At 39.6% G+C, this 21,563-nt stretch overlaps 1 protein-coding gene and 1 pseudogene across 5 annotated transcripts in view; one reads left to right on the top strand and one right to left on the bottom strand.

Moving 5' to 3' along the window:
* SLIT2 (slit guidance ligand 2) overlaps window positions 1-21,563 on the top strand; it is a 403,181-nt gene that overhangs the window by 126,386 nt on the left and 255,232 nt on the right. The gene's annotated exons all lie outside the window — the stretch shown is intronic.
* On the bottom strand, window positions 10,941-13,563 carry LOC102399901 (annotated as a pseudogene).

Genomic DNA, 21,563 nt, shown 5'->3' with positions numbered 1-21,563 from the left:
ATCAAGACAGTATGGTACTGGCACAAAGACAGAAATATAGATCAATGGAATAAAATAAAAAGCCCAGAGATAAATCCATGCACCTATGGACACCTTATCTTTGACAAAGGAGACAAGAATATACAATGGAGAAAAGACAATCTCTTTAACAAGTGGTGCTGGGAAAACTGGTCAACAACTTGTAAAAGAATGAAACTAGAACACTTTCTAACACCATACACAAAAATAAACTCAAAATGGATTAAAGATCTAAATGTAAGACCAGAAAATATTCAGCCCTATTTATTTTACACCTCATGAGAATAGTTGACTCATTGGGAAAGACTCTGATGCTGGGAGGGATTGGGGGCAAGAAGAGAAGGGGACGACAGAGGATGAGCTGGCTGGATGGCATCACTGACTCGATGCACATGAGTCTGAGTGAATTCCGGAAGTTGGTGATGGACAGGGAGGCCTGGCGTGCTGCGATTCATGGGGTCGCAAAGAGTCGGACACGACTGAGCGACTGATCTGATCTGATCTGATTTTAAACCAAATAAGGAGGCATTTGATACATCTTTAGGCCTCTCAGAAAACACCCTAAACAAAAGCATGTAATTCCAAATAAGACAAGTTTATTTACACATTTTATTTCTGTTACCCTGTTGATTGATTCAGAAGAGTTGTGGGGTGAAAGATTGTACCATTTATTTCTCCTGATTTTTTTCCATTTGCCTGGAATAACTCAGTTTACTAAAGATTTCTGAGAAGTTCACCGTCATTGCCCTCCTGCCTTTCGCTTTCAGTGTTTGGGGTAAGGAAAGGATGAACTTGAAGCGTGCTTGCCGCTTTGTCACTGCTGCACCGAGTCATTATGTCTCCAGAAAGCACGCTGAACCTGTCAGGCAAAGCGTCCTAAAGCTGGGTCCTTTCAGTCCATTCTTACGGGGGTAATAAGGCTTGGAACTGATTTCAGGGGGTCTGCCCTGTAGAAGCATTCCTCTTGGTTTTCTTTTGAAGATTGATTGGTTTGCAAAGGAAGGCCAACAGTACTGCTCTTTTCTTCTTACTTTCTCTCTTCTTTCCATTCTTGAAAACTTGATAGTTGTATTCAATAAGAAGTCTTACTTGACAGATTCTGTGTCCATGCTTTATGTAGTTCTTTAAACCTGATTCCTGAAGCTGAGCAACTTTTAATGGGACTCTTTAGTGAAGCCAAAACCACTTATATAATCTAGCTCTGTAGTGTAGTGTTTTTCTGATTTTTTTAAATGGTGCGATGAGATAGAAAAAGATGAGTAGGCAAGGGGTGGGATGGAAGGAGAGATGCAAGAGAATTTCTAAAACTAGAAATTTAACAGACTGACTCAGATTAAGGTTCACAGTAGCCTGCTGGAAAGAAATGTCTGAACACAATTTCTGACTTTTTTTTAAGGTAATTGACAATAATTATAAGTGTTTGTGGTAAACCACAACAATCTCTCTATAATGTTGTGCTCAGAATATGCCACTAGACCAAGTCAATGAAGATGTTTCACAGCAATACGTTTAATTCAAGTCAAGTAAAATCAATTTAAATAAATGCAACATAAAATTCAAATACCTGCTCTGTGCCCCGAGTCTTATTTGGGGATCTAGAAAACTCCTTTTAAGTAGTTCTTACAATTGAGGCATTTGATCCAGTGGCAGAAATATGAAAAGGTAAAAAGAATGCTCATGATAAAATTTGATAGGTGCTCTGAGAGTAGTAAATATGAGGAATTAAGGGAACCTTTATATTTGACATCATTTGTTCTGAGGACATGTTTTATATCCTGACTCCCAATTTTAGGAGGTCCCCTGTGAACCTATAGGATACCATAAGTGATTTTTTTCTTCTGTAATGTGGTGGGGATTTATACATGACACTCAGTTATACAAAAACAGTATTCTACTTGTCAATAACTATATTCTGTCTACACTGATGGAGAAAGTAACTTTGCTGAACAAATTTATTTCAGCCACCTTTGGTGTATATTGGTCTCTTTCAGATGCATTCAATTGCAGTTGACTAAGTCCTTAGTCAATTTGAAGTTCCTATTCCATGTCAAGAAGGTGTCTTCTCTCAACGAATCTGCACTCCTATTTTTTTTTCCCAAATTGGTGCTGAGTGAAGTGAAAGTTGATCAGTCGTGTCTGACTCTGTATGATCCCATGGACTGTAGCCCACCAGGCTCCTCTGTCCATGGAATTCTCCAGGCAAGAATACTGGAGTGGGTTGCCATTCCCTTCTCCAGGGGATCTTCCAACCCAGGGATTGAACCCAGGTTTTTACCTTCTGATTCTTTACCTTCTGAGCTGAGAGAAGGGCTAAATCCCCATGTCCTATAATAAGAGCAAGATGCTTCTATTCTTTGTGTTGTGTTTGTCCTCTTGGATTTCTCTGGGGTCAGAGGTATTGTCTAATATTGTCTTGAGAGGACAACTTGTATTGCCCCCAAATATCTTATGTTCTTTTCCACCAAGGTTTGGCCATTTGAGGATGGTAAAGCTTATATAGGCTTGAAAAGAGGTTCCTTTGCTACTGAATTTTGAGATCCCCATTGTGTATAGCAGGGGTTGGCAAACTACGGCATGCAAACAAAATCCAGCTGCTGTGGGCAAAATCCAGCCACACCAATCCATGTGTGCATTATTTATGTCTGTTTTAGTTCTACAGCAACATAGGGTAGTAGTTTCTACGAAGATTGCACGGCATCTCAAACATTTACCTCCTGGCCCTTTTCAGAAAACGTTTGGCTCGAGGAAGGTCAGCATCATGGCAGTAGGAGATGCTGTGCTCTCTTTGTCTCTTCCTCTCAGTCTGCACATAGTAAAACATACATATCTCAACAAAGGCTTCTCTATTCCTCACACCAGGATGCTGGGGAGAGCTGCATATTTGTGTATCTGAAGCTGGTGGACTGAACACCAAGAGGAGGCAGAGCTGAGAGAACAGCCAAAGTGATGCCTGCAGTTTTGGCCCCCTAGCTCTCACTGTGCCTGCAGCCCCAGAGAATCTAGTAGTAGCAGAGATAGCAGGGCACATGATTCCAGCTTCCCAGCCTCAGCAGCCTCAGGGATCTCAAGGAACCAGGCATCAGTAATGGCAGGACTTGTGACACACCCCCTGCTCCCCCCTCCTCATTCCTCCAGTTGCAGCAACACACATAACTCTGGGCCCCCTGCCTGAGGCAGTGGTACCCAGAAACCCAGCAACCGGGAAAGAAAAAGAAAGTGAAGGTGTTCATCACTTATCACTCAGTCCTGTCTGACTCTGTGCGACCCCATGTACTGCAGCCACCAGGCTCCTCTGTCCGTGGGATTCTCTAGGCCAGGATACTGGACTGGGTTGCCATGCCCTCTTCCAGGGTGTCTTCCCAACCCAGTTATGGAACCTGGGTCTCCTATACTGCAGGCAGACTCTTTATCATCTGAGCCAGCACCTGCAATTCTGGCTCCTCCCATCCTCCCCCACCCCCTGTTGTGGTGCAAGCTCAGTAAACCCAGCAGCAATGCCAGAGGCAACGACACTGGCAGTAGGCAACAGCAAGGCATCAGTGACCCTGAAGGCATGAGCAGCAGCACGGAGGGCACTGGCAACATGTCTGGAAGAGGCGTTAGAGGGTGTAAAGTGCTGGTTCTCAAATCTATGAGAGGCTGCTCAGATAGGAGAAATCAAAAAACTTGTGCTATAGCACCACCTACTGAAAGATAAAAGAAAAACTTATAATACCCAACCTATCGGATTGTTAGAATCAGAGTAGAAAATGGGAAGGAAATCCAAAAAGAAGGGATATATGTATACGTATGAGCTTGCAGGTAGCTCACTGGTAAAGAATCCACCTGCCAATGCAGGAGATGCAGGTTCAATCTTTCAGTAGGGAAGCCCTCTTAGAGGAGGAAATGGCAACCCACCCCAGTATTCTTGTCTGGAAAATTCCATGGACAAGTGGGCTGGTGGGCAACAGTCCATAGGGTCCTAAGAGTCGGACATGATTCAGCGACTGAGCAGGATCACGATGTATAAGTATAGCTTTTTTTTAAAAAAGCGTTACCTGAATAAGAAAGATGTTTGCTACTTCAAGTATGCTGGCAGAGGAACAGCTATTCAAGCATCATGAAAAACTACCAGTAACACAGCATTACAAAGTGATAATCAAAGTTCTCCAACATCCAAACTTAAAAGTCATGTTATATTGCTGTCTAACTGATAGACAATTCAAAATAGTTGTTATGAAGAAACTTTACAAGCTACAAGAAAACTCAAAAAGGAAGTTCAGTGAGTGCAAGAATAAAGTCGGTGAGCAGAAGGGATATTCTGCCAAGAAGATTGAAAATCTAAAAAAGAACAAAACAGAAATTTGGAGCTGAAGAATTCAATAAGTGAGATGAAGAATGCCCTAGAAAACACTGTAAATAGAGCAGATCATGTGGCAGAGAGAACTGGTGAACTCGAAGATACAAATATGAAAATGATTTAGGTAGAAGAGGAGAGCTAACTGAGCTCTTTTTAAATGAGGAAATTTTATGAGAACTATTTGACTCCATTAGGAAAGGCAGCATAAAGATAATGGAGAGGGAGAAGGGTGCAGAGAGTTTATTTAAAGAAATTACTGAGAACTTCTCAGACCTGGGGTGGGAACTGGATTATACAAGTTCATGAAGCTAAGAGCACCCTTAGTTACCTCAGTGCAAAAACACCTCTAAGACATATTAAAATTTTCAAAAGTCAGTGACAGAGGAAGAATATTAAAGGCAAACAGGAAAGAAAGACGGTAACCTATAAAGGGGCCCCCATTAAGCTATGAGCATATTTTTCAGCAGAAACTCAACATGCCAACAGTGAATGGAATGACATAATCAAAATATTGAATGATAAAAAATATCAGCCAAGAAAGTACTACCCAGTAAAGGTATCTTTTAGATATTAAGAAAAAAATAAAGCCTTTCCAAGGAAGGCAAGATGAAAAGATAATCTACCAATTGGGAGAAGATACTTGCAACTCATATCCAAAAAGGGGTTAATATCCCAAAAATATAAAGAACTTACACAACTCAACTATGACAAAACAAACAACTTAATTGAAAAATTGGCTTGAGACCTAAATAGACATTTTTCCCAAAAGGATATACAGATGGCCAGTGTAGCACGTGGGAAGATGTTCAGCATCACAAATTATTATGGAAGTGAAAATCAAAACTACAATAAGATATCACTTCATGCATTTTATAATGATTGTTGTCCAAAAGATAAGAACAAGTGTTAGAGATGTGGAGAAAAGAGAATCGTTATACATTGTTGTTGGTTATATTCTTTGGTGCAGCCATTATGGACAATAGTATTGCAATTCTTAAAAAAATTAAAAATAGAAATACCATATGAACCAGATATTCCACTTCTAGGCATTTCTTTGAAAAATACAAAAACATTAATTCAAAAAAATATAGGCACCCGTGTGTCTATGTTCATTCCATCATTATTTACGATAGCCAAGATATGGAAACCACCTGAATGTCCATCGACATATGAAATAAAGAAGCTGTGTTATATGTATAGATACATATACACACAATGGCATACTATTTAGCCATAAAAAAGATGAAATTCTGCCATTTGTGACAACATAGATGGAGCTTGTGGATATTATTTTAAGTGAAATGACTCAGATGACAAAGACAAATGCTGTGTGATTTTACTCATGTGGGAAATACAACAAAAAACACAAAGCAAAAGCAAATACCTAGATACAGAGAACAAATGGTTCTAAAGGGGAAAGAGGTTACCAAAGGGGGAAGAGGACTGGGGGAAGGTGATAGGGGTAAAAGAGGTCATCTATATGATGACTGATGGAAACTAAACCTTTGGTGGTGAACACACTATAGGGGAATTTTTGTTGTTGTTCAGCCACTAAGTTGTATCCAGCTCTTTGCAACCCCATGAACTGGAGCACGCTAGGCTTCCCTGTCCTTGGTGGTAAGCACACTATGAATACAGAAATTGAAATATAATGTACACCTGAAATATTTAATGTTATAAACCAGTGTTCAGTTCAGTCGCTCAATTGTGTCCAACTCTTTGTGACCCCATGAACCGCAGCATGCCAGGCCTCCCTGTCCATCACCAACTCCCGGAGTCTACCCAAACCCATGTCCACCGAGTCAGTGATGCCATCCAACCATCCCATCCTCTGTCGTCCCTTCCTCCTCCTGCCCTCAATCTTTCCCAGCATCAGGGTCTTTTCCAATGAATCAGCTCTTCGCATCAGGTGGCCAAAGTACTGGAGTTTCAGCTTCAACATCAGTCCCTCCAACGAACACCCAGGACTGATCTCCTTTAGGATGAACTGGTTGGATCTCCTCGCAGTCCAAGGGATTCTCAAGAGTCTTCTCCAACACGACAGTTCAAAAGCATCAATTCTTCAGCGCTCAGCTTTCTTTACAGTCCAACTCTCACATACATACATGACCACTGGAAAAACCATAGCCTTGACTAGATGGACCTTTGTTGGCAAAGTAATGTCTCTGCTTTTTAATATGCTGCCTAGGTTGGTCATAACTTTCCTTCCAAGGAGTAAGCATCTTTTAATTTCATGGCTGCAATCACCATCTGCAGTGATTTTGGAGCCCAGAAAAATAAAGTCTGACACTGTTTCCACTGTTTCCCCATCTATTTCCCATGAAGTGGTGGGACCGGATGCCATGATCTTCATTTTCTGAATGTTGAGCTTTAAGCCAACTTTTTCACTCTCCTCTTTCACTTTCATCAAGAGCCTCTTTAGTTCTTCTTCACTTTCTGCCATAAAGGTGGTGTCATCTGCATATCTGAGGTTATTGTTATTTCTTCTGGCAATCCTGATTCCAGCTTGTGCTTCCTTCAGCCCAGTGTTTCTCATGATGTGCTCTGCATATAAGTTAAATAAGTAGGGTGACAATATACAGCCTTGACGTACTCCTTTTCCTATTGGAACCAGTCTGTTGTTTCATGTCCAGTTCTAACTGTTGCTTCCTGACTTGCATACAGATTTCTCAAGAGGCAGGTCAGGTGTTCTGGTATTCCCATCTCTTGAAGAATTTTCCAGTTTATTGTGATCCACACAGTCAAGGCTTTGGCATAGTCACTAAAGCAGAAATAGATATTTTTCTGGAACTCTCTTGCTTTTTCCATGATCCAGCGGATGTTGGCAATCTGATCTCTGGTTCCTCTGCCGTTTCTAAAACCAGCTTGAACCTCTGGAAGTTCACGGTTCACGTATTGCTGAAGCCTGTGTTAACTCAATTTTATTTTATCATTTATTTGTTTATTTTTGGTGAGATGGAATCCATACTCCTTGCATTGGCAACATAGAGTCTTAACCACTGGACTGCCAGGGAAGTCTCACTGTTAAATCCATTTTAAGAAAGTGTTTGCTAACCCCCAATCTCTAGAATCTTTGGATTGACCGCTCTTTACCTGCCCTTCTTGACGTGTTTCATCTTTTCCAGGCACACAGGATTGATTGGGTTTCATGCACAGCGATCCCAGATCAGATAGCTATGTCAGGTGCGTCTGTGCACGGTCCTCCCTGTTCCTCTCCCTCTCCTGCCTCACTGCTTTTGCATTGTGCTGGATATTAAAAGAAGTAAAGCACAAGGCCAGTCTCAGCTTGCCCCTGTCACTCATACCTGGGACAGTGGAAGTGACTATATGTTAAGCTTCTGCTTTCCTGACTGAAGAACTTTGGTATCTTCTTTTATGACACTTGTGTATCGTTTTCAGCCTAGTTATGTCCCTTCTGGTAAAGAATCTGCCTGCAGCTCAGGAGACTTAAGTTCCATCCCTGAGTTAAAAAGAACTCCTGGAGAAGGGAAGAGCTACCCACTCCAGTATTCTTGCCTGGAGAACCCCATCGATAGAGGAGCCTGGCAAGCTGTAGTCCATGGGATCACAAAGAGTTAGACATGACTGAGCGAGTAACACTTTCACTTTTATATCCCTTCCAGATCTCTGTTGTTTTTCTTTCCTTGAAAGGTTTTCTATTTTGTATAGGGAGGCGCCAGGAACAAGAAGACTTTTCTTGCACGAATGATTCTGAGTACTCTGTACTAGCAATACCACATCATAAGAGAAATCGCTAGGAATGAAAATTCTCCAGTCCTAACCCCAATCACTGAATCAGAACATCTAGGGGAGGGGCCTGGAAGCAGGGTTTCAGCATGCCCTCCCGGTGATTGTGATGTCTGCCAAAGTTTGAGAACCACTGCCTCACATCATATCTGCAGCTAAAACTAGATGATCTCTGTTGACCAGGTTTCATTCTTGATCTGTGACAGAGAGCTTTCAAAATGTAGAAAACTCCTTTCTCTTTCCACAAAGATTGGCTGGAGTAAACTCAAAAATTCTGTTTTGAAAATTAAAACATTCTTTTTTGTTCTTGCATTTCTGGCCTAATAATTCTCGTCCTTTCTGAATCACTCAATGCGTCTGGTTAAATGAGGTAAAATACACAGGAAGAATGAGCATATTATGAGGGTACAGCTTTCCTAAATAATACTCCTCTGTGCATTCATGATACAAGTTTTTTAGATGGTGGAGTATGGGCCTGGGACCAGCAATATGATTTGCTGAGTCAGGAGTTTTAATTCTAGACTTTAAGTGGTTCCAAGATTGAAATCCTCAGCTTTCCTGGACAATTTCATTTAGACCTGCATGGGGATCCCAAAGTTAGCAGGAGTGAAAGATAATTCCTTTTCTTTCCCCTCAAACTACCCTATATTTCCTGAATTCACAACCTCGATGAATAGCTCTGACAGACTACAAGCATCTGTTTTGGAATTGGACTGAGCTAGATTCAAATACCAGTGTCATCATTTATTAGTGTTGTAGTCTTGAGCAAGTAAACTTTCTACATTTCCTGTAACATGGAGGCTCCCATGTTACAGGCTCCCATGTTCCAATCCCATGGGTAAATTTTGGAGATTTGGAGAAAGCACATGATTGATAAATGATATTTATGTATTTATTTACTATCCTAAACTCGATGCCACCTCAGCATCCTCTTAATGATCAAGTCGCTAGGCATCACTTTCATAAATACCTTTCAAATAATATTACTTTTCTTTCAACAAATCTCCACCTCTAGCAAAGACCATCTCAGTTCTTTTGGGATGACATAGTTTCTAGTTGGTCTTCCTAACCTCTTGTTGGCTCACCTCTTTCTTGGAGCTCCACTTACAGTTTTGCAGGCTCTAGAGAATCCCAGGGACAGTGGTGCTTGATGGGCTGCTGTCTGTGGGTTCGCACAGTAGGACACGACTGAAGCAACTTAGCAGCAGCAGCAGAATGCACAAGACACCCATCTAAGGGGCACCATTCAGAGGTCAGTGAAACCCCCCATTCACGCACACTCAAACACGTACCCACTCTCACATGGCCATGCACACCCCACACACAGTGACATAAACATTCAAATGCACACACGTACACATTTCCACAAACTCAGAGATCACGTGCCACACACACCCACTCACATCCATTAACATTCACACACACATTTGTATATTAATTATGAAAAAAGAGCAAAGCATGTTTTTCAACAGAAGATACATTTATGTGCCTGTATTGAGAAAGGAACACTTTTTTTCATCCTCATGGGGGTGTCATAAGGTTTGCTCTGCTGTCCTCTCTCATCTTTTCTTCAAGAGCTGCCAGAATGACTCTGTAAGATGCCCCCACCCCTTCCCTGGACCATCTCCCAGGGCACTTTATGCCCTCTCAGACACACATCGTTTGTTGCCCTAATGCTTACCCAAGGTTCAAAAACCCCATGGGATTTTCATTGGCACCCAGCCTTGTACCTTACCAAAAGGAGATGGGTAACAAATTATTTTTCATTCACTGAATAGGCAATGAATGTTGTTTGGGGGCCACTTTCCATATATATGGATTCACAAAAATACTGTGTCTTAACTTGCCTGGTGATGGCATATTTACTTATTTAAATTATGAGGAAGAACTCAGAAAAACATACCTAGCCACTTCGGTTTCATTAATAAATATTCTGTGTCATACATTTTTAGCAAAAAGAGAAATTTCAGTCCTCCATCACTGTAATCATCACTCTGTTCCTTTGAGTGGGCTAAAAGAGTACCGGCCATCTTATTCTTAAGCCAAACTTTTACAGTCTTTTAATGTCTAATACTTAAGGGGAATTCTTTACTTGTACCACCACTATGTCAGATACTTGGAAGCCTAATTTCATTTAGTCTTCAAACCAGTTCTGGGGATGGGTTGATTTTTATTCCCATTATCCACATGGGGGAATATATATTTATATATATATATATATATATATATATATATATATATATATGAGGAATTAGCTTGATGTCAAATGGTGCATAAAGGGCAGAACTTGGCCTCAGACCTGTGTTTATCTGCTTTCAGAGTTGGTGGTCTTAGAATGATTACTGGGCATTCTTGTAGGCCTCGTTAAATTCATAAAAATTAGAGTGGAAAAAGAACCCAAAGAGTAAAGGATGAAATACAGTTTAGTACAACCGTTCTTTAGATTCTCTACTTCCAAAGTTAACATTGTTCTATTTGTAAGTGTGAATGATCTTAGCTAATTAAAAAAAGATAACTGAGTATATTTCACATATATATTTTTGCCTCCCCTTCATTTCCTTTTGTCTGACCACCACTACTACTATGTCTTATCATAACATTCCATACATACTTAGAAAACCAAGCAAAGGGTGAGTTCCATCTTCAGCAACTAAACAAAGAAACAAACAAACAAAACATTTTGGACAACACATTCTTAGCGATGGAACCTGAACATCATTTATCAGACATGGTAGGGAAAGTTCTCACTCTGCATTGTAAAAAGGGCAGCCAGATAGCACCTGTTACAGAAATGAAATAAGATTGAAGATTTTAACAAAGAGTTTAAACTATTTTCTTAAATAGACTTCCTCCACTGTCGTAGATCTAAATAGCCTCTTGATAAGTCACCTGGATACAGTTGTTCACATAACTGATGAACTTGGCCTCCACTTTGAGAAGGATACCCTCTTTTTCTACACTTGCTTGCATTTTTACTTTAATGTCTTCTACAAAGCTAGGTCCTTCCCATGTTTTAGGAGTCTTTTCCTGTTTTGTTTTTTTTTTTGAACGAGTCTTGACCTTTTGATCTTGGTACTGATGATTTTGAGTCTTTTCCATTCTGGTTTGATTCTTTTGCACTTCTGGCCAGAGTATCTCAAGTAGATTTCTTTACTGGAACTTTCCCTTCAGCTGATTCATCATCAGGACCATCATCACCTTCATCGTCATCACCATCTTCATCTTCAGCAGCAAGTTTTGCTTATTTTGTGAAATGATTTCCAGATTCACATCCTCCTCCTCTTCGTCTTCTGACTCTGCATCTTCCTTCACAGCTACTAAGTGCTGTCCACGGATACACAAAGGCCCTGACCCGTACTTCAACCACAGGCCCACGGGTGGTGTTACTTCAAAACCCCTAAGGGACACTGTTGGCTATATAGACGTTTTCAAAGTTGCTTGCATCGCTTTAATTGGACTGCCTCCATGAATCATTGCCTTTGCTTCAACAGCATGCACTGGGTCTGTTGAACCAGCTCCAAACTGATCATTCTTTTTTTTTTTTTTTTTTTTTAAATTTTATTTTTAAACTTTACATAACTGTATTAGTTTTGCCAAATATCAAAATGAATCCGCCACAGGTATACATGTGTTCCCCATCCTGAACCCTCCTCCCTCCTCCCTCCCCATTCCATCCCTCTGGGTCGTCCCAGTGCACCAGCCCCAAGCATCCAGTATCGTGCATCGAACCTGGACTGGCAACTCATTTCATACATGATATTTTACATGTTTCAATGCCATTCTCCCAAATCTTCCCACCCTCTCCCTCTCCCACAGACTCCATAGGACTGTTCTATACATCAGTGTCTCTTTTGCTGTCTCGTACACAAGGTTATTGTTACCATCTTTCTAAATTCCATATATATGCGTTAGTACACTATATTGGTGTTTTTCTTTCTGGCTTACTTCACTCTGTATAATAGGCTCCAGTTTCATCCACCTCATTAGAACTGATTCAAATGTGTTCTTTTTAATGGCTGAGTAGTACTGCATTGTGTATATGTACCACAGCTTTCTTATCCATTCATCTGCTGATGGACATCTAGGTTGCTTCCATGTCCTGGCTATTATAAACAGTGCTGCGATGAACATTGGGGTACATGTGTCTCTTTCCCTTCTGGTTTCCTCAGTGTGTATGCCCAGCAGTGGGATTGCTGGATCATAAGGCAGGTCTATTTCCAGTTTTTTTAAGGAATCTCCACACTGTTCTCCATAGTGGCCGTACTAGTTTGCATTCCCACCAACAGTGTAAGAGGGTTCCCTTTTCTCCACACCCTCTCCAGCATTTATTACTTGTAGACTTTTGGATCGCAGCCATTCTGACTGGCATGAAATGGTACCTCATAGTGGTTTTGATTTGCATTTCTCTGATAATGAGTGATGTTGAGCATCTTTTCATGTGTTTGTTAGCCATCTGTATGTCTTCTTTGGAGAAATGTCTGTTTAGTTCTTTGGCCCATTTTTTGATTGGGTCATTTATTTTTCTGGAGTTGAGCTTTAGGAGTTGCTTGTATATTCTCGAGATTAGTTGTTTGTCAGTTGCTTCATTTGCTATTATCTTCTCCCATTCTGAAGGCTGTCTTTTCACCTTGCTAATAGTTTCCTTTGATGTGCAGAAGCTTTTAAGGTTAATTAGGTCCCATTTGTTTATTTTTGCTTTTATTTCCAATATTCTGGGAGGTGGGTCATAGAGGATCCTGCTGTGATGTATGTCAGAGAGTGTTTTGCCTATGTTCTCCTCTAGGAGTTTTATAGTTTCTGGTCTTACTTTTAGATCTTTAATCCATTTTGAGTTTATTTTTGTGTATGGTGTTAGAAAGTGTTCTAATTTCATTCTTTTACAAGTGGTTGACCAGAGTTCCCAGCACCACTTGTTAAAGAGATTGTCTTTAATCCATTGTATATTCTTGCCTCCTTTGTCAAAGATAAGGTGTCCATATGTGCGTGGATTTATCTCTGGGCTTTCTATTTTGTTCCATTGATCTATATTTCTGTCTTTGTGCCAGTACCAAACTGTCTTGATAACTGTGGCTTTGTAGTAGAGCCTGAAGTCAGGTAGGTTGATTCCTCCAGTTCCATGCTTCTTTCTCAAGATCGCTTTGGCTATTTGAGGTTTTTTGTTTTTCCATACAAATTGTGAAATTATTTGTTCTAGCTCTGTGAAGAATGCTGTTGGTAGCTTGATAGGGATTGCATTGAATCTATAGATTGCTTTGGGTAGTATACTCATTTTCACTATATTGAGTCTTCCAATCCATGAACATGGTATATTTCTAACTGATCATTCTTAAAGATGACTGACGCTCATTTTCACCATTATCCACCTTAAAGGGATAATCTTTGTCAGCCTTTAGTTCACAACCAAAAAAGATAGTTGTGGGGCCTTGGGGGCTCATGTCCATGTCTGTCCAATCTTCCATGGGCAGGTAGTGTGCAATTATGTGGAAGAGAAAGCACACAGAGATAAACAGCTACTATTCAGAGAACAACTGTGTAGAATGGAGTCATACCAGGGTAGTCTTTGCTAATTTTTATATTTTCCTCTGTACTATAGCATGGTGTTGTTCGGTCGCTAAGTCATGTCTGACTCTTTGCGACTGCATGGACTGTGGTACACCAGGCTCCTCTGTCCTCCCCTATCTCCCTGAGTTTGCTCAGATTCATATCCATCTGAATCACTGATGATATCTAAACCATCTCATCATCTGTCATCCCCTTCTCTCTCTGCCTTCAGTCTTTCCCAGCATCAGGGTCTTTTCCAATAACTTGACTCTTCACATCAGATGGACAAAGTATTGGAGCTTCAGCATTAGTCCTTCCAATGAGTATTCAGGGTTAATTTCTTTTAGGATTGACTGATCTGATCTCTTTGAAGTCCAACGGACTTTCAAAAGTCTTCTCCAGCACCACAATTTGAAAGCATCAATTGTTTGTTGCTCTGCCTTCTTTATGATCCAACTCTCACATCTGTACATGACTGCTGGATGGATCCTGCTAAATTTTTACTTTTAAACTAGAGAAAAATATTTATTTTCCATTTTTATGATCCTTGCTGATATATCTACTCTCCCAGTTTTACACATCTACAAATACTGGGTAAGATAAAACAAAGCATAGAAAAGGAGATACTTAAGGCCATTCACAACTTCAAGCATCTTAATACCGAACTTGGAAGCAATCGTATTGATGTTGAGTAGTATTTCTCTATATAAAGTTTGAAAAGATCTCTTAACTTATATATCTTTTATTCTGAAATGCCATTTTTCAAAATGTGTCTATAATGGGATGAACATATTATTTTATAAACCTTACAAGTTGCCTTTTAAAAAACCACCAGATACGGATTTATTGTGGGAGCGTGTTTACATATACAAATATTATTTTCCCATTTTCAGTTCCTTGTAAATAATAGGTGCGGGATGCTAAATGTCATTATATTTATATGCAAAGCAGCATTTCTAATCCTGAGTCACTTCTTTCAACTAACACATCTGTCTTTGACCTCTCTTCCCATGGCATTTTAGAATTGCTAGGGAATTTATGATCAAAATTAGTTTGGCAGCTTTCTGAAAGATAGAACCAAATGTTCATTGCTGGAAGAAAAACATCAACTAATCCTGCTTTTATTATCACACTCAAGAAAACCACTTTTTGCCACTGATTTTAAGTCTGTTGTTGATTTCTCTTGGATCAGCTCTCCTGGATTTCAGTTTATAATTATATGAAACGTGAACCCCAATTTTGAAATGCCTAACTTTCTAGTGTATGCAGTGTTTTACAAATAGTCTATTCCATTTCTCTGAAAGAAAGTTTTCAAGGAAGTTAAGTGTTTTCTGTTTCAAATCTAAGTTTAATAATAACCAGTATTAATGGTTATTAATGTGTCATTGGTGTCATTCATTCTAAAATCTTGTCTGTCTTTTCATATAGCTAATATGTGTTAGTCACTTAGTTGTATCTGACTCTTTTGCAACCCTGGTGATGCTCCTCTGTCCATGGGATTTTCCAGGCAGGAATACTGTAGTTTCATTTCCTTCTTGTCATTTACTTCTCCAGGGGATCTTCCCAACCCAGGGATCAAACCTGGGTCTTCCTCATTGCAGGCAGACTCTTTACTGTCTGAGCCACTGGGGAAGGCCCATTGCTTTTATGTGTGTATGTAATATACGTGGGTATATGTATGTGTGTATAGCTCCTCAAGTTAACGCCAACAGAATTCCTTAGGACTTCCTTTAGCAGTTATCTACTCATTTGACAAATATACATTGAATTCTTTTGATGTGCTAGGTTTACTCCTAAGATTTAAAAGTAAACCAATATATAAAATGGCATTTTTATACAGATATATAAATGAGCATGAATGACCCTATTCAGTTGCTCCAAGGACTCCAAATCTACTGGGAGAAACAAGCAACTGAATAGCAGTTATAATACCATATAGTAAGTGCTTCTCTGGAGTACACATAGGAGATGCACAGCCCATTCCAGGAATGGTAATGAGATATGGAGTGGTTGGCTGGAGCCATCTGAGGCAGGAAGGTTTTCGGCAGGGTGAACAGTGAGCAGCATCTAGAAGAAGTATTAGCAAAACCTGGCAGAGTTTGTCTCTTAGGGGCTGTTCTCTGTGAGAGGCTGTAGGTATGGTGACGAAGCTCATGGACTCTGAGGTAAACTGACTGTTGGGATCCTGGCTCTGACACTTATGGAACATGAAATTTAGCATCACTTTTGTGTGTCTCAGCTTTCCCATTTGTGTAAAAGTGGGCTTTCGACTAATACCTACCTTATGAAGGTACAGTGAGATTATATGTATTGATATAGGCAGGATGCTTAGAGGAAAGTACTTTGAGAGTACTTCTATTGGTTTGTTAGGGGTGCGTGTCAGAATAACACAAACTGGGTGGATTAAACAATGGAATTTATTACTTCACAGCTCTGGAGAACAGAAGTCCGAAAGAAATGTGCCTGCAAGGTTGATTCTTTCTGGGGACTGTGAGAGAAGGATCTGTTCCTGGCCTCTCTCCTTGCCTTATAGATGGTCAGTCTTCTCCCTGAATCTCTTGGTATATTATCTTCCCTAGATGCATGTCTCTGTGTCTAAATTTCCCTGTTTTACAAGGATGCTAATCATATTGGATTAGTAAAGTAAAAATCGCTTAGTTGTGTCCAATTCTTTGCAACCTTGTGGACTATACAGTCCGTGGGATTCTCCAGGCTAGAATACAGGAATGAGTAGCCATTCCCTTCTCCAGGGAATCTTCCCAACCCAGGAACTGAATCCAGGCCTCCCGCCTAGCAGGTGGATTCTTTACCGGCTGAGCCACCAAGGAAACCCAAGAATACTGGAGTGGGTTCTCTAGCGGATCTTCCTGACCCAAGAATCCAACTGGGTCTGCTGCATTGCAGGTGGATTCTTTACCAGCTGAGCTACCAGGGAAGCTGGATTAGGGCCCAACCTAGTGACCTCATCTTAACTAGTTACATCTATGGCAACCTTATTTCCCAGTAAGGTCATATCTGAAGTACCGAGGATAAGACTTCAACAAATGAATTGGAGTGGGGCATAATTGAATGCACGTGTGTGCATGCTGTCACGTCCGACTGTTTGCAACCCCATGGACTATAACCCATCCTCTGCCCGTGGGTTTTCCGGGCAAGAATTCCTTCTCCAAATGAATGCATAACAGTGCTCAATTTTTTAAAAAGATGCTCATTTTCTGTTGTATAAAAGTTAAATGTTTAGACAAGATAGGTGAGAATAAGGAGGAAATTTGAATGGAAGTAGCTGCCCCTTTGACAGGTAACAGTCGTTGCCCAGAACTGTTTTGGCATATTTTTGATACTTAGGAGAAAATGCCAAAGCCCATTTTTTCCATCATGTGCTTATATTTTCACTTCTTAAATTGAAGCTACATTTCTACTTTTAGTTGCCTCTTACTAAAAATCATAGTTATATTTTTCCGAGCTATGATGGAACTTAGAGATCAACAGTTCCAACAATCTCACTTGGAGAGGAGGAGAGGAGAGGGACAGGAAAGTTGGCTAAGGAGGCCTTTGTTACCACCTTTGTAACCTCAGTGGTACCCTTCTGGCCCCTAAGCCTCTTGAGGGTAAGAGAATGTCAGTGGCACATACTTCACTTATGTCTCACAGGTACTCAGTTGTCTTCAGCAACATTTACTTTCCCAACTCGCTTATTATTTGTGGGAAGAGAAAGATTGCTTACAGAAGAAATGGATAAAATGATGCTTTAATCTGTTGCTTTCAATTTCACCCCAACTACTTTTTGTATTTGGACTTTTGATTTAGGTTGCCATTTCTCTGCTCTTCAGCACTGAAATAGCCTCTTCCTAAGCATGTCAATCCTGTTTATTACCTAAGAGTCATTTCCTGCTGCCCCTCCAGGTGGTAAATGGCATCTTTTGCTAACTGAGACCTCCTTTCCCATTCCTGTGGTTCCTTTCCTGTCCTCCCTTTCACTGTTTCATTCTTCACTTTCCTTCCTCCTGTCTCCTCTCTCCCCTTTCTTTCCCTTTCTCCCCCTTACCCTATCCTTTGCAGCTTCATTCCTTATTTTCCTGTTTCTTCTAGAGACAGTAAACAGGAAACATAGCTTCAATTGTTACTGAATTTTTGTACATTAATACCTTGGAAAGATTTATGGTTTCTTAGATGTGACAGTATAAACTCGGGGTTTATGTTCACTCAGTACATCAATCACTTTTCTGCCAAATCTAAAAATTCTGTGTCAATAAGCCACAGAATTGAAATCTGTTAACATTTCCAACATCAATATGGTGTTGTCAAATTTGAGATTTAGCCTTTTTTTATTGCTTTTTTCCCTGCTTACATCATCATTGATGGTCTGATTAGAAAAAAATGGAGTGATAAAACATGGTGAAACAGTTGTTACAGGGCTAATGTGTATGTATATAAGTGGTATTAAACAATTAGTTGTAATTTCTAGGCATTTTAGCTTGAGAAGCTAGCATTTTTTTGTTGCTCATCATATTTTTCCCATTCAGATTTTACGTAGATTAATAGTAGAACACACATGCATTGTATAATTCTTAGAGCAAAAGTGGCATCAGAGTTGTGTTCTTCAAGTTCTGCAGTCTCTCACTGCATGTGAGAGACTATCCAAAAGACTAGTGAACAACTCAAACATGCAGATTCTGTGACGGTGAACACATACAGCTTTGTTGATTTCCTTTTTCCTGGCATATATATAGAAGCCTGAAAAATATTTATATTTTAAGAATATTTTACTATGATTATTCAGTTTATTTTTCATCTTTTTAATGACCTAATCATTACAGTTACATCTGCATATTAACCCTGAAAAGGTCTAATTTTAGAGTTTTATTTTAGACTTTGTACATTTCTGAGGAAGAAATATGACAGTGGCAAGGATTAAAAGGTCAGATGTTTCGTTTTTCATATTCTAGCCCACTATTGCCAACTTTAAGATCTCAGGATCCCTATAGATTCTTTGAGCTAAGTATGTGTGTGCTAGTCGCTCAGGTGTGCCCGACTCTTTGTGACCCCATGGACTGTAGCCCGCCAGGTTCCTCTGTCCATGGGATTCTCCAGGCAAAAATACTGGAATGGGTTGCCATTTCTTTCTCCAGGACATCTTCCCAACCCAGGGATTGAACTCTGGTATCCTGCATTGCAGGCAGATCCTTTACATCGGAGCCACCAGTGAAGCCCAGAGCTTATTGAGGACCACAAATAAAGAACTCTGACGCTATTTGAGATCAGATTACCTGGATTTTGGTGTTGATTGCACGTAACTGCCTAATCAACTCCTTCTTCAGCCTCTGTGAACTTATATATCCTCCCACAAATGAATGGTTTAAGAGTAGGAATGCTTTAAATGTAATAACTACTTGTGAGGTGGTGAGTCCCTCACTCCTGAGGGTTTCACGTCCAAGAAGGCACCAGATTTCCAGCACGTTGTTGACAAGACGTAGGGGTACATGTAAGCTTGATTGCTTCAATGTCCATAGATGCCATTTCTCGCCTTTGAGGACAATAGTCATATATCCACATTCTACATCAGGGAATAAATGAATTGGGAGCAGAAACCGATCCATGGCTGCTAAGGCCCTTGAGGTGAACCTCAGATTGAGAGCAAAGGGAAACAGTGTGTCAGGCAAATGAAATCAGTATGTGATTGTCAATGTTTTTTAAAGTTTTATAGAATGAGGTAACACTGAAGGCTGTGCTTGTATGTGTGAGGCAAGGAGGATGTGGGAAATCTCTGTATTTTTCTGTCCAGTTTTGCTGTGAACTGAGACCTGTTCTAAAAATTAACGTCTATTTAAAAAAGAAATGCTCTCCACCAAACAAAAAACAAAAAAATCTCCAAAGCCAGATGTCTTCACTGCAAATTCTACCAACCTTTATCGAAGAAATAATGTCAAGTCTACATAGACCTTTTCAGAAAATGGAGAAAGACAGACTACTTCCCAAAACATGGGATAATAAAATCAGACAGCTCCATTAAAAAAAAGGTAATCCAGTATCCCTCATGAACATATATGCAATATCCCTTTTCAAAAATTGTAATCACTGTAGCAATAGGTAAAAAACGTAATACATCATGACCAACTCGGTTTTATCCCAGGAATGCAAGTTTGCTTTAAATTTTGAAAAATCAATCATTGCAGTTGACATATTAGCAGATTTTTTAAAAACGGAAAATATTTAACATTTAGAACTCACTCATGGTAGAAACTCTTGGCAAGCTACAAATAGAGGGGAACTTCTGCAAACTTATAAAAGGCATCATTGAAAAACCTTACAGTTATCATTCTCCAATATAGTAAAATGCTCTTCCTCTAAGTTCAAGAGCAAACCAAGTATGTCCACTCTGACCACTCCTATTTGACAGTGTATAGAATATCCTAGCCAAACCGGTAAGTCTAAGGAAAAATTATACATCTTCGTAAGGAAGAAGCGAACTCTCTACAATTATTGTTTTTCTTTTTTTGGTAGAAAATCTTGAGGAATCATCAAAAAATGCATTCAGACTAATAATTGGGCTTGTCAAGGTTGCAATATGCAAATTGCTTACCCCTCTCATGTTTTTTCCCAAGAGAAATGGAATTTTTGTTCACACACAAATTTATATGCAAATATTCAGTGTAGCTGTTAAAATAATAGTCAAACAGTAGAAAAGAACTCATTGTTTATCAGCTATTACTATGATTTAACAAATGTAGTGGTATCTATAGACAATGGAATTCTACTTCTCAGCAATAAAAAGTACTGAGGTATTGGTACTTATAACAACTCTCAGAAACCTCATGCCAAGTGAGAGCAGCTAGACATAAAGGACTCCATGCTGCAATATTCTTTATATGATATTCTAGGAGAAGCAAAATTAAAGTAAATACATCAGTAGTTGCCAGTGGTCGAGACCCAGAGAGAAATTGACAGCCAGGGTCATGAGGGAACTTTTGGGGACAGTGGAATAATTCTGCATTATGATAGGTATATTGGCAACAGGACGACAAACATTTGTTAAAAGTCTTTGAATTGTATATTTAAAATAAATTTTATTTCTCATAAATTATACTAATACAAAGCTGACTAAAAGTAAGATATGAGACTCTAACCAATACAATATTGTAAAGTAAATAAATAAAGGAAAAAAAAAAGACTCTAGATAACTCTTAACAATTATACTGACAAAAAGTGTCACCAAGGATTTCAGTAATTGATTCAGAGTTGTGGGCTGATAAATGGATGAAAATAACCCCCAAAAGCTCAATATTATTAATAGAAAGCAACCACTGAAAGATAATGCTGCAACATAGCCACATAAGGAGATCAGTAAATCCTAGCCAAAAGTTTAAATTTTCCATTATTTAATGAACTTGACCCAAACTGTGGCACTTGTTAGTAATTTTAATGGTGGTAACAAATTTCATATGTATATGCTTTACAGTTTTAAAAGAAGTTAGAATCTTGTACTGTGTTTCCTGAAAGATCTTAAGGTCTGAGATATATTCTGACCATGAAAGCAAGAAAAGTCATGGGTATAAATAGACATCATCAAAAATTGGAATGTTCTCTAGAATGCCGTGTAATTTCCCAAGTCTTTACACCCATTCTGCTAGCCTGTCTGCTTCTGCTGCTTCTACTTTCTGAGAATCTCATTTTGGGCATCCCACATTCCAACTTGCTGATATAGGAATGACTCACTCACTTGATTTGACTGATGAGTCATTCTCCAAGATGATGGGTACCCACTGAGAAGATTTGTTGTATCAGATCAGTTCACTGCCCAGGATAAGGAGCTGTTTTGAGGACAACAGTAAGCTCTGGCTTGGATGGGTGTGATGAAAATCATATGGTACCAGGACAATGATGGCAATATATCCATGGCAGTTTTTATCAGAAGTAGCTG

This window comes from Bubalus bubalis, chromosome 7, assembly GCF_019923935.1.
Source record: "Bubalus bubalis isolate 160015118507 breed Murrah chromosome 7, NDDB_SH_1, whole genome shotgun sequence".
NCBI lineage: Eukaryota > Metazoa > Chordata > Mammalia > Artiodactyla > Bovidae > Bubalus > Bubalus bubalis.
Note: the sequence above shows the minus strand (reverse complement) of the source record. Positions and strands in the feature narration are given on the sequence as shown.